The 12,319-nt window shown below is 42.9% G+C and overlaps 1 protein-coding gene across 1 annotated transcript in view; it reads right to left on the reverse strand.

The window, feature by feature from the left end:
- CCDC17 (coiled-coil domain containing 17) overlaps positions 1 to 12,319 on the reverse strand; it is a 136,612-nt gene that overhangs the window by 69,593 nt on the left and 54,700 nt on the right. The gene's annotated exons all lie outside the window — the stretch shown is intronic.

Consider the following 12,319-nt stretch of genomic DNA (forward strand, 5'->3'; position numbering starts at 1 on the left):
AACAACCAGTATAGCCCAAAGCAGAAGGGCTATCAGACTATTAGAACATTCCAACCACTGAGGGTAGAATGTTCTAAATTAAAAAGGGAGAAACTGAAAGACAAACATTGAAATGTTGGAGCAGAAGGCTTTTACCAGCCATTATTAGCCCTGAGCCACTTCACAATCTTCAATTGACATGCCAACCTGTTCCAATAATAAAGAAAAACTGCAGAAACCTAGGAATCCTTTGTTCATTAAATTAACGGGGGCAGGGGTTCTAAAGCCTGCAAGTATAAATTCTCTGTATTATATATGGGATTCTGTAATCCCTGTATAAACGGCAGTCCCTAATTTTTTTATAATCAGCGACTCGTGACGCACCCAGTCGCCGATTATAGAGATGACGTCAGAACTCAAGTATTATAAGTTATTACAGTTGAGTTCCAATGTCACAATGCCTACTGCCAGCAGCTGAGGTGAAAGGCAAGTCAGACCACCGAGCTTAACTGAAGCAGCTGTTAAAACAACGAAAATGGTGATTGCTTTTCTTCCTTCTGCTCTATTTTAATAGCTTACAGTGACAAGCGGAAAGAAGATGTTTATTTTTTGCACCTCATAGAGACAAGCTAGAATCTTTCTGCATGTTTCTACATGTTCCAAGCTACTGCAGTTTTTTTGAAGTGACTTGTGTTAAACTGTTCTAATATCTGTTTGCAACAAATATCTAACAGGTTTTTGATGTTTTTAATATTGTACTAGATGTTTTATTTTTATTCCTCATGTTTACAAACATACTCCCACTTTCAAATAAAGGAGCTATGCACCACCAAGGTTTTAAGTGGTTTGTGGAAAAGGTGATGGTGTGACCATGTACTGGATGCGATAAAGTAGCCCAGGCATAAATGATAAGGATATTGCAAGTCACCTCAGCGTTCCATACATTTATAAAGAAACTCAACATTTGGCCTTGTTGCTCTATACAGTTATGGAACTCCTCAGTGAATTGCAATACCCTTACCAATGTACAGCAGAGGGACATTATCCCTTAAATAATTTAAGCTTCATAATCTTTTGATAAAGGTAGATGTTATGAAGTTTAATTACTTGCAGGCACAGCTTTGTGTCATGCAACACTGTGTTTAAATCACATAGTTGCCTCTAACTCAGTACCATCTTCAATATGCATCCCTGTAATCAGGGGCTCAAGTCAGGATATTGTTGGCACAAATATTAATATACAAGCATATCATACATTTAATACCAAGTAGCATGTTTACAAGCCCGTGCGCCACCTTAGCACTGCCGTAGTATCATTTTTTTGATGCTAAGGTGGCTTTTCTGCCACGCCACATTTATAAAGTGGCACAATGCTTGCATTGTGCCCCTTTGCGACCCCTTGCGCCACATAATGCCTGCCCAGGTATAATGTATGCAAGGGGGCGCATTCCCCCGCAGGGAGGCCCAAACAAAAATGGCGCAGTGAAATTTACATTTCACTGCGCCTTTTTTTCAGTCATTTTTTAACACCTGCTCAGAGCAGGCGTTACAATGACGCACATATTATATTTAATAATGGGCCTCCGTGTGCTTTGCTGCACTTGCATCATAATTTTTTACGCTAGTGTAGCCAACCACCAAAATAGCATAAAAAATGTTGAGGCTATTGTGCTAACGACCGCCATGGTGCTCTGTATTGTAAATACGGCACAACCATGGTGTCGTTAGGTGCCGTGGGAGGGAGGGAGGCAAGAAAAGTGGTGCATAATACCCCCAAATATGCCAGAAGTACCAACATGTAAGTAAGTACAGAGATAAGTATAGCTTTACTATTCTTAACCCCACATCTACTTACCCTGACATTATATAAATCATCAAGGCAGAGACATATATTGTAGACCTGCACTTAAAATGTTAAATTGCCTTCAAGATCTTTTGATACTTGGGCCAAAATTTAGTAAAAGTATAGCAACATAGAGCTACTAAAATTAGAGATTTATATTAAAACCCATGAGTGGTTCCACTCGAACATCCATGGACCACCCATTGAATGACCCCCTGATGCAAAATAATGCAAGGTAGAGCATTGCACCGCTGTGTGGTACCTCGGGTTATAATTCAACACACTGCATTGGCTTTATGTTAAAAAAGTAACGTAGACCTCAAGCAGTGTTTTTTATTCTGGGCCCGGATATATAGGATATGATATTGTCGTATATCAACATTCTGCGGACAATATTCTGGTAGTATGCCCTAACCAGGTGGGGTATTTGATGCATATGTCTAAAAGCTTTTTGCTACCACTGAAAGCAACTACTAGTGCTAGGATATTGATAACTCAATTATGGCAGTAGGAGGAAACATTAAAATAGAATGAGGTAAATGTGATGTCCCATGTAGAAATAATAATCTGCTCTGCCCAGGAGTAGGCAAACATTGTTGTGATGACTTGGAATCTACTCTCACGTTACTTAGAGTAGGGTGTATTCTTGTGATTACTCAGTACTAATTGATTTTATAAGTTGTTTTTGACCTTTCTCATTGGTTCCTAGCTGCAGCATCAAGTCTCCTCAGCAAGCTGGTGAAAGGCACCCAGAGCTGAGATTGGCCTTGTGGTATTGCTTGCTCCTGAGTGAATGACTTAAGCAATATCTAACCAGAGCAAAGAGTACTTGATATCACCTGGGAAAGCGTGAGGCTGTACCCACAAGGGCTATTTACACCAAGGTGTTGTTGAAGAAGAAAGACAGAATGTGGTCACTGCCACAATACGTGTCAGTATTCATCCCTCTAATTCTGGTTTGAATCTTAGAACACAAGCAGAACTCTGCAATGCCTCCTTATGGACACAAAGCTACACCTAAGGCCTAATTTACGAGGCCCGTGGCACAAGGCGGTGCAGCTAGTGCCTTACTGTGCTGCCCTGCACCACTGGGAAAGGGTAGAAATGCGCACAAATTGCTGTAATGAGGATGGGGATGATTGTTTTTGTGCAGAAAGAGACACCTTTCTGCACAAAAACAATCACATAACACCTTCCTGCACAAAAACAATCACAAGAGGTGTTTTCCTCTCTCTTTGTTTGCTGCAAAATGCAGCACACATAGAAAGAGGAAAACACGGGGAGAAATATATATATTCCTCCCCGTTGCGTCACTCTTAGGCCACCCCTGAGGTGGCGTAGGAATCTGACGCATTCCCAGAACTGTAAATCTGGGAATGTGACAGATTCTTTGGGTTCCATGGGTGTTGCGTGGAAACACCACAAGCAACACCCGTGGAATGCCTCTTTCACACAGTGTTATGCGTGAAAGGTGGCTTTGCGTGGCCTTGTGAATATGGGCGGGCACACTGCACCACTGGAGCATAAATAAAAATGACGCTGTGGTGGCGCGGTGTCCCGCTAAAGCCTCGTAAATGAGGCCCTGAATCTCATATGTCTTCTTATAGGGGGGCATTTGCTTGCTTTTCTACAATTCTTTTTTCAAATATCCCTTGAAAAGGTAAAAGTGGTCTATTGTTAGGTTATTGGACAGTTTGTTGATCCCCTCATGTTACTGTGGTAGGCATCAAGGGCTTTATATTTGCAAATCACTGTAATAAGGTGCTGGTGTAAGTGGATGAGTGGAAGCAGACACCAGATCTCCCAGAAAGCACTGGTTTGTTAAATGAAAGCCCAAGCTGTGGAACAAAGGACCTACATTTACTGGGCACTTGCCCAATATGAAATTAATATTAGACTTTAGCAAATGTGACCCATAGTGTCCCACCGATATGGACTGGATAATCATAGTCACTGTTCATGGACCTAAGGATCTACAAGACAGTTGTTCTAATTCTGGCTTTTACACCGAAAACAATGTTAAAATGCAGAAATGTGATATCTTTCCTGTGCCTCAGATCCCAAATACACCAAAAGTGGGGTCGGAGAAACAGATTAACCCAGAGGTTTAAAGACTGAACATTTACATTCACATAGGCAGGCAGGAGTCAAGAAAGAGGATTATTTCTGTCCTCTTGTCTGATTATAAACCCCTTCTCCTGATGTTCAGAATAGCTGAGTGATTAAGGGTGGCCCTGGAGCGTTGATGGAGGGCATTAGAATGATAGAGAAGGGCCCTGGAGAGATCAAGAAGGGCCCAGGAGTCATGAAAGAGGGCTCTGGAGTGATGGAGGATGGTCCGAGTGTGAACGAGGAGGGAGCTGATGCGATGGAGGAGGGCCCTGGGCTGATGGGCTCTGAGATGTGGTAAGTGGTCTTGGAGGCGTATCTGCTCTTCAGGGGGCCTGCGATGCCATCCGGGGCCTCATAATACTTCTTCAGCCTTCAGATGCGCGGCATAAGCAGGAGCCCTGCAGAAAGATAAAAACCCTTTTACTCTGGGCTCAGAGGCAGAACCAAGGACTAGTGTGTGGGCAATTCCAACAAGGACAGCAGAATTTGTTAGTGCAGGGGTCAGTGGTGAGATGATTCAAGAGCAGTGCAGCAGGCCTCATAGGCAAACCTCCAGAACACATGCTGGAAGGACACAAATGGATGTGAGCCCAGGCCCCTCTACACAACACTTGGGCCTAGATTTAAGAAGGCCTAGCGCCATTCCAACGCCACATTAGCATCATTCTTTTTACGTAAATGTGGCGTTGGAAGGCCAGAAACGCCACACCATATTTACAAAGTGGCGCAATGCCCTTGGCTTCTGGTAAAATCATTTAGGCCCATATTTATACTTTTTGACGCAAAACTGCGCCAACGCAGTTTTGCGTCAAAAAAATTAGCGCCGGCTAACGCCATTCTGAAGCGCCATGCGGGCGCCGTATTTATTGAATGACGTTAGCCGGCGTTATCCGCCGGCGCCATCTGGTGTGCGTTAAAAAAAACGACGTACACCAGGCAGCGCCGGCATAGGGGGATATGGGGCTTGGGCGTCAAGAAATGGGGCAAGTCAGGTTGAGGCAATTTTTTCGCCTCAACCCGATTTGCGCCATTTTTTTTCACTCCCAACCCCCATAGAAATGACTCCTGTCTTAGCAAAGACAGGAGTCATGCCCCCTTGCCCAATGGCCATGCCCAGGGGACTTCTGTCCCCTGGGCATGGTCATTGGGCATAGTGGCATGTAGGGGGGCACAAATCAGGCCCCCCTATGCCACAAAAAAAATAGAGAAAAAACACTTACCTGAACTTACCTTAATGTCCCTGGGATGGGTCCCTCCAGCCTTGGGTGTCCTCCTGGGGTGGGCATGGGTGACAGGGGGTGTCCCTGGGGGCATGGGGGGGCACCTCTGGGCTCCTTCAGAGCCCACAGGTCCCTTAACGCCTGCCTTTTGCAGGCGCTAAAAAACGGCGCAAAAGCGGCCGTACGTAATTTTTTTGACCCGCCCACTCCCGGGTGTGAATTTTGCCCGGGAGTATAAATCCGACGCACATGCCTCGGAGTCGATTTTTTAGACGGGAACGCCTACCTTGCATATAATTAACGCAAAGTAGGTGTCCACGCTAAAAAATGACGCTAACTCCATGGACTTTGGCGCTAGACGCGTCTAACGCCAAAGTATAAATATGGAGTTAGATTTGCGTCGAAATTGCGTTAAAAAAAATGACGCAATTCCGGCGCAAACGGAGTGTAAATATGCCCCTTAATTTGCAAATCGCCTCTGTATGCCCATGTACATACATATGCTAATACTGAGGTCCAACTACCTACTCATATGCAATGATGATATGAAGATGGAATTAATAACTACTGTGGGCATATTTACAAGAAAGTGGCGCATCATAGATGATGCACCAATTTTCTTGCGCTCCCTTACCAGCACCTAACAACATACGGCGCACCATGGCGGTCGTTAGCACAATAGTGTCCATTTTTTTATGCAATTGTGGCGTTTTGCTGCACTAGCATTAAAAATGTTGACGTAAGTGCAGCAAAGCAGAGGGAGGCCAATTGAATATAATGGGTACTTCATTTTAACGCCTGCTCTGAGCTGGTGTTAAAAATGATGGAAAAATTGGTGCAGTGAAATGTTGTAAATTTCACTGCGCCATTTTTTCAGGCCTCCCTGTGCCGAATGCCCCCCTTGCATACAATATGCCTGACGCTATGGCGGCTCTAAGGTGGCGCAAGATGCTTGTAAATATGCCCCTGTGTGGGCAAAGGTTGCACTTCATTCGTACCCATTCACCCTGTGAATACAACACCCTGCAATGGAAAGGTGACTGTAAAAAAACTGTAAACTTCGTACTTGTATAGCGCTCTTTTACCCTGAGGGCATATTGGCGCTTTTACACATACCGCTATGGAACCCTTCCTGGCTTTCCCTGTGAAGTGCCCACTCCTGGGCACCCCCAAGGTGAAGCCAGGCATCCCTAGCGCTGTTGGGGCCGTTGTGGAGATTAAGCAAGCTGTTGCCCAGAGTTACAGAGTGGGACCCCATGATTAGATTGGCACCGACACAAGAGTTATCAGGTCTGAGGAAATTGAGCCCAAGACCCGCCGAGGCGGGAATTGAACCCTGGTTCCAAGCCACACCTCTGCATCAGGGTCTGCCACTCTAACCATTGAGCCACACTTCTCCACTGGACTGGTTAACCTTTGCAAAGGGTGTTCCATTTCGCAACATTATACTTGGGGGCATATTTATTGATCATTCAAGCAATGCAGCAAGCCACCTTGCTGCACTGTGCTGCGTGAAAGGGGAAGGGCAGGAAGCACCGTTTTCAACATTATACAGTGTAATCCTGCCCTTTTCAGGAACACTACCTCCTGCCTAGCACCAACTCAGGCACCCTCGTGTCATGCTGCAAGGTTGCCTGCATTGTAGGCAGGATTGTTTTTGTTCAGGAAGGGACACCTTCCAGCACAAAAACAATCCTCAAAGTAATTTTCCTCTTTGTGCGTGTGCTGCAGAAGGCATCACAAGTAGAAAGAGGAAAAAACGAGGAGAAATAAAAATATTTCTCCTAGTTATGTCTCACCTGGGGAGGCGTAGCATTTTGACGCATTCCCAGGTCTACCACTAATGGCAAATCTGAGAATGCGCCAAAATCCATAGGTCAATGCGTGGGAACACTCATGCTCCACCCATGGAACAACTCCCTGACGCAGAGTAACAGAAGGTAGGGATTTGCACTGCCGTACGCTACTGTAGATTTATCAAGCCATGAAGGGCTTGATAAATCTCACTTACGTTTTGCGTTGCCCTTGTGACCCCTTGTGTGGCGCAAGGGTGAAGCAAAACCTTAATAAATATGTCCCTTGGTGTTTTTAACTCTGGCCTAAAGACCGCGTATGCTGTCTTGCCAGTCTCATATTTTCCAAACAAAAGAATACAAAAAATGCATTGATATACAGGGGCTCCCTATCAACACTCTTTCACCATTGATCTGTTGACATTGCACTCAAAGTATACTCATTCCCACCCCAGAAGAAGGTGCAGATCAACAGACCAACCCACTCCAGCCACTGGATGCCTTTACTTTGAGTGACTGCATTTTTACCTTGCACATGTACTACATCTAAACATAAGGGCATATTTATACTTGTTTTGCGCCGAATTTGCATCATTTTTTGTGATGCGAATTTGGTGCAAAACTAACTCCATATTTATACTTTGGCGCTAGACCAGTCTAGCGCCAAAGTTATAGAGTTAAAGTCATTTTTTGGACGTGAAAACCTACCTTGCGTCAATGAGATGCAAGGTAGGTGTTCCTGTGCAAAATATGACTCTATGGCCTTAGCGCCATATTTATCCCCCTGTGCGGGGTTAGAAGCAGTCAAATAATGGTGCATAGCTTGCTTTGCACCATTATTTAATGCCTGGGTCAGGTCAGGCGTTAGGGGACCTCTGGGCCTATTTCCATGGTGGAACACCATGGAAAAAGCCCACAGGTGCCCTCCCCATGCTCCAGGGACACCCCCACCCACACCAGAGGGACAGCGGAGCATGGGGGACCTCATCCCAGGTAAGTATAGGTAAGTATTTTATTTTTATTTTTAAAGTGCCATTGGGGGCCCTGAAATTACCCACCCCTACATGGCACTGGGTTCAATGGCCATGCCCAGGGGTCCGTGGTCCCCTTTGCTGGCCATTGGGGTGGTGGACATGACTCCTGTAATTTGTAAGACAGGTGTCATGTGGTATGGATGGTTTTGCGTCAGAAAATGACGCTAGGCTGGTTAGAGTCATTTTTTTACTCCTTCTCCCATACCGTCAACCCCACCCGGCTAATGTCATTTCTTTTAATGCTAGCCTACCTTTTGTGCTGGCTTGCACCATTCCATAAATATGGTGCCTGGATGGCGCAAACCGGCGTTAGTGTAGTTTTGCATTAAAAAATATAAATATGCTTCATAGTCCCTCAAAAATAGAAATTATTGGACACTTGCACTTCCAGTGACTGATTGTCCCTATGTATAGTAGGGTTACATCAACTATTTTCATAACCCTCAACAGATTTATCATCAATTACAATGTTCATTCCTCATTATAAACCACAGGCCTCGAAAAATCTACTTGCACACTTGCTATGGTAAGTCAGATTTTATCAGGGTGAGCTATTTTCAGGGGATACTGGTCTTTTCTGGCCAGAGAGCTCCAGCTGAAAATGAACAGGAGTTCTCTTCATTCAGAAAGGCAATGAGCAGTAAAGAGGCCTGTTAAGTCCGGTTTTTATCTTGTCACATGTGCTGTACATTCAAAGAGAGAAGTCAATTTATGTTCTCTTACAAATTCCTGCTTATTTTACGCTGGAGATTAGTGTTCACTTTTCTTTCTCTTACTGCAAAAATAGAGGATTTTCTAAAGTGAAATGTCTGACAAGAGAATGTGAAATGAAAGGTTATAGGATGTCAGTTTTGTTCTAACTCATAACAGTTAACTATCTTGTAAACAAACTGTTAAATTTTTAAAAAAATAGCAGTAAAGAAAGCACATTTTTAAAGTTTTTAAGCATTGAGGGCTTCATTTATGAGGCCCTTGTGCCACCGGAGAATCACTTTTATCGACGCTCCGGTGGCCCAATGCCCTGCACCATACTTTTGTGGCTTAACACCAACATTGTAAATGCGGCCCCTTACACGCATTACTTCACATGAAAGGGGCGTGCAATGGATATTGCTGTGCCCGTTCCATAGCAACACCCGCTGCAATTTGACGCTGCCCCAGATTTGCGATAAATCATAAACCTGAGGCAGCGCCAAAAACTAACGCCACCCCAGAGGTGGTGTTGGCATGGCACAACAAGGAGAAATATTTTTATTTCTCCTTGTTTTTGCTTTTTCTATGTGTGCTGCAAAATGCAGAACACATAGAAGTATCAAATCGCCATTATTGGTTGCGTTGGCGCCAGGCAGCTAATTTTAGCGCCAGCTCTAGGGGAACATTTTTGTAAATACGGGGCTTCCCTGCATTTCTGAAGTGGTGCGGCGCTGCCAATTTTGGAGCAGCGCGGTGCAGTGCCACTTTCTTGTAAATGAGGCCCTTAATGAGAAATATTGCTGCCCCTGCCCTGACAATGCTAGTGAACTAAGAGGCAAGTAAGTGGTCATGTGTATCCAATATGTGGAAAGAATGATTATACCCTGAGGGATGTGATAATGAAGAAAAAGGTGACTGCGAAATGACATATTTTGAGACCAGTCTATGCTTCAAGTGTATTACATTTAGGTCAAGTAGATTACTCAAGTCACTAGACCTGCTTGTCTGGAAACATTTTTTCAACGGGTGGATCATGGATCATAGGCGTTCCCATGCATCCACCCATGCATATTGGCTCATTCCCAGATCTACAAAGACTTGCAAACCTGGGAATGTGTCAAAATGCTGCCTTCCCAAGTTAGGCACAAGAAGAAGAAATATCTTTATTTCTCCTTGTTATTCACTCTTTCCACAAAAAAGAGGAAAATGCCTCTAAGGATTGTTTTTGTGCAGGAAGGGGTCCCTCCTGCACAAAAATAATCCCACCTGTAATACAGGCAGCCTTGCAGAATGGTGCAAGGTTGCCTGTGTTGGCTGTTGCCTGTGTGACACAGTGCGTCAGCACAAGGAGAGAGCAGGAATACTTCATAGCATTGTAAATAGGGAGCATTTCTGTTCTTTCCCTTTCATGCAATGCTGCGCAGCAACTTTGCTTGCTGTCCTGGTAGCGTGAAAGTCTAGTAATTATGCTCTCTAGTAACCTCTAGTGCCACTGCTAATTCATGTAAGAATTTCAAAGCATTTGCATTTGACTCAATAGGGACACCTAGTAATGACTAGTGGAACTGCAGCTTCATGTAAGAATTGCAATATTTCAATACTTTTGCATTTGACTTGTGAGGGATACTTAGTAATGACTTGCAGATACACACATTAGATTCTGAATTTGCACGCACAGAACCATAGAAATTCAATTGTTATAGTTACAGTTATTTCAAGTAACTATAACTCGTGCTCTAAGGTAACTATACCATGCGTCCCTGGCATGCTCAGTTTTCTCATCAGTAATTTCATTGCAAATTCTGCAGTGATAATATCAATGATGTCATAGAAAATGTCTTGACTGATGTGATATATGGGGTCATTAGCTGTGCACAGTGAGGGCGCGAGTTATAGTTACCTTAGAGTGCGAGGTATAGTTACTTGAAAGAACTCTAACTATAACTGTTGAAGTTCTATGGTTTTGTACGAGTAAATTGAGAACCTAGCTATAATGTCCCTGTAACCTTTGTTTTTTTCATTGAATATATATATATATATATATATATATATATATATATATATATATATATATATATACACATATCCAAACAAGAGGACACAATTCTGACACAGTGCACTCAGACTGCCGGTGCCAGTGGTAGGAGGTAGACCATTCCTCCTCCTTATGTACATCCAAAAGAAGGGAAACCATTGCACTCTGATTCACCCAATAGTCAATATTTTATTCCAAGGCAGCAACAAATAACCAACGCGTTTCAACTCCAAAAGAGTATTGTTCACGGTTGACAAGTCCCTCTTTCATTACCATTATATGCTATTTTCACAGATAGCCCATAATGAGGCATTCTGGGACATGTGGTTCCAAAAGAGGAAAAAGGAGAAAGTTTAGCTATTTTCATAAAATACACATTAAAAACAAATAACAAACAACTAAATCAGGCAAAAATGGAAATAAAGAGAAATCAAATATGGTAACACATCAGAATCATTTGTAAATCCGTGCCTCATATAAGACACAGAGACCATCCTATCACAAAGCCAAACATAAGAGGCAGGAATCCTAAATTTAACATAGTTGGTAGTATATTCCAAACTACAGAGGAAGGGCACCAAGATATAACTAGATCATATTCAACTGCTCATATCCTATGTGACGACATAAATATTTCAATGTACATTGTTGTTCTATATATTTCTGTTATCTCGAGTGTGCCTGTATATATATTTATTTAGATAAATAGATAGATAGATAGATAGATAGATAGATAGATAGATAGATAGATAGATAGATAGATAGATAGATACCCTTCACCAAATATCTTCATGTATAGTCTTGCATATTGCTTCTTCCTATGGCCATTTTACAAAGACATAAATATAGTGACTCTCTAAAAAACAGCTTTCCAATGATACAGTAGAGGACACTTGACTTAACCAGTGATTGCTAGTACCTTTATATACTAGATTGTCTTTACAAGTCTTCCATAGTAATCAATACATTTAATGAAAGTTGCAATATTGATTCATCAGCATATACAAGCATTAGCATATTTACTTGTCCTATTGAAATCAACCACAATTTATTAGAGTAGCAAATGTGGAAATGTACATAGTTATGTTAAAGCCACACTAAGAGGGATGTTTAGGAGTATATTTATCATAGTGTTGCATTGCCCTTGCGCCACGCAACAGGGCTCAAGGGCGAAGTAACACTAAAGTGAGATTTATCAAGTCACACAAGGCCACCTTCCATTGTCCTGCATTGCTTGATAAATCTGGAGTAACACAAGCCAACGCAAATCGCAGCCAATGCGTGACTCTGCCCCTGGGAGAACTGACACAACTTCAGCAATCCATCAAAAATCTGAGGCAATGCATCAGTTCAGATTGACGCAGGGAGCCTAATGTGTGAGGACCAATGTAAAAGACTGTAAATTTGTGGAATATCATCTTCTACACTTTTACATTGGTCCTTGATGTAAGAGGTAATGTATGCAGTATGTCTATGTGTCACCTTACAGTGTGTATGGTCTACTTATGTGTATATAGAGGCCTGAGTATTTATGACATAGTGAGTGGCAGTGTAATGTAAGTGAATAAAAGTATATACTGGAATGTGTGCTGGCAATACATGTATTTCCT

This window comes from Pleurodeles waltl, chromosome 4_2 (genome assembly GCF_031143425.1).
Source record: "Pleurodeles waltl isolate 20211129_DDA chromosome 4_2, aPleWal1.hap1.20221129, whole genome shotgun sequence".
Lineage (NCBI taxonomy): Eukaryota > Metazoa > Chordata > Amphibia > Caudata > Salamandridae > Pleurodeles > Pleurodeles waltl.